Below are 2,017 nucleotides of genomic sequence, written 5' to 3'. Positions count from 1 at the left end.
CTAGAGGGAGAATGGGCCAAAAATGCAAACACTTTTGGAAAGAGTTACATCTTAAGCAGTTGACATCACGTTATAGATTAATTTTCAACAGCTGGCTAAGCAAAGCAAGGTTAATATGAAGTTGAGGAAAGGGTAGATGGGAAGGCTCATTATATTCAATGATTTCCCATTTCTGCCTTGCTCCCTTTTGCCAAAGTTGGCTTGTCGTTGAAGACTGAATGGGATTTCTTAGATCTTATGAAACCAGAGCAAAGGGATCAAGTTTGATGTGAATTAAATATTAATAATTCTGATGTTTTTTGTTTTTCTGTATCTATGAGATGGAAGTTATCATGCTTTGAAGGTGCAATAATTCATCCAGGCTATTCTAGGACCATTAGGCAAGTATTATTATTATTTTAATCTTTATTGTTAAAAGCATTACGTATGTCCCCTTTCCCCCCCATTGTCCTCTCCCAGCCTGCCCCCGCCCTCCCGGCCCCCCCCCCATTGTCTGTGTCTATTGGTTTTGCTTATATGCATATAAATTCTTTGATTGATCTCTTACCACCACCACCACCCTTGCCCCACCGCCCCTCCGCCCGTCTCCCCTCTGAGGTTTGACGGTCTGTTCGATGATTCTATGTCTCTACAAGTACCTTTATTTTTTAAATGGATAGGAATCATAAAATACTCAAAGATGATGTCTTGCGCAAAATCATACCACTGATTTGAATGAAAATATCAAAGTGCTTGCATTCTGGAGGTTCTTAATTTCTGGAAGTTTGCAATGGAAAGAACTTGCCTACACATCTGTGTATTTTATATTTTTAACCTAAGGTTTGAAAAATAAGGCAACTCCATCTTCTCCTTAAACAGGAATAGAGCCAATACTTTTTAAACGTTTATGCAAGGGCAAAGGAAATATGCAGACAAAAGAGGTGCGGGCTTTCTACATAATTAACGCTGAACATAGAGCAAGTTAGCTTGGTATAACGCAAAGAGCAATGTTAGAGACCACGGATCTGGATTGAACTCTATCTTAAACAAGACATGGGACTTTGAGAAAGTTCCTGGAACGCTTTTGTGTCTTGGATTTCTCATCAGTAAAACTGTGCGGTTGACAGGGCAATACGATACCAGGCACGCAAAAACGTTTTGTAAGAGAGCTGCTGTTTCTCATTTAGAATGTGTTGGCTGTCAGTAACACCATTAGTTATCATTCATCGAGGGCAGCTTCTGGACTCTGTTAGGAATCTCCGTTGGAAGCAAAAGCAGCAGTTGAAGAACAGAAGCCCACACATTCTTAAGTTCTTTCCGTTCGTGAAAGCGGTAACCTTGGAAACCGGGCTGGCACCATCCCTTTCAGTCATAAAGCTTAGTGTTTCTTGCTTTTCTCCGTCATGTTTGGGGTACCGCTATTTCATTGTCTTTTTGTTTTGTGTTCTCTCCATATCGTTAACACAAAGGAGAAGATTTCCTTCTACTGAAGCCAGTTCCAAACCTTCCTCGTCGCCCCTTCTGTCCGTAGCCCTCCCACCCTCTTCCCTGCGTCGCAGTCGCAGCCCCAAAAGTCCTCAAGGACCAACACTCCCCGGAGGGGCACTCCGAGACCCCGGGGGAAAGGGAATGGAGCAGGTAGAAGCTGAAGGGGCTCGGACTCAGGTCCAAGAGCCAAGCCAAACCGCCAAAATTAACCCCAACACTCTCCCCACAGACACAGCCCTCGCGAGAGACGACCGCAATGGGCGAGAGAAGCCCACTTTCTCGCGAGAAGAGGGGGCGTCGGCGGAAACTAGGAAATTGGACCCCTAGGCGACGGACACCGCCGGTGGGCGGGGCCAGCGTCAAATCCACCCCCTTCCGGCTCCTTTCCCCGCCCCCTCGGCTGAGGTGTGGGGCCGAAGGTGCGGGCAGTTAGGTTCTGTAGGTTCCTCTCCGCGGGCGTGGGGTGGTGTTCGAAGCCTCCAGAACGCGTCCCGGCAGGATTTGAGGAGAGGGGGCGGGGAGGGGCTGGCGGCCCCGCCCCCTTCTCCGG

Source organism: Myotis brandtii, unplaced genomic scaffold (assembly GCF_000412655.1).
Source record: "Myotis brandtii unplaced genomic scaffold, ASM41265v1 scaffold521, whole genome shotgun sequence".
NCBI lineage: Eukaryota > Metazoa > Chordata > Mammalia > Chiroptera > Vespertilionidae > Myotis > Myotis brandtii.
The sequence above is the reverse complement of the archived record's forward strand: the minus strand, read 5'-3'. Positions refer to the sequence as shown.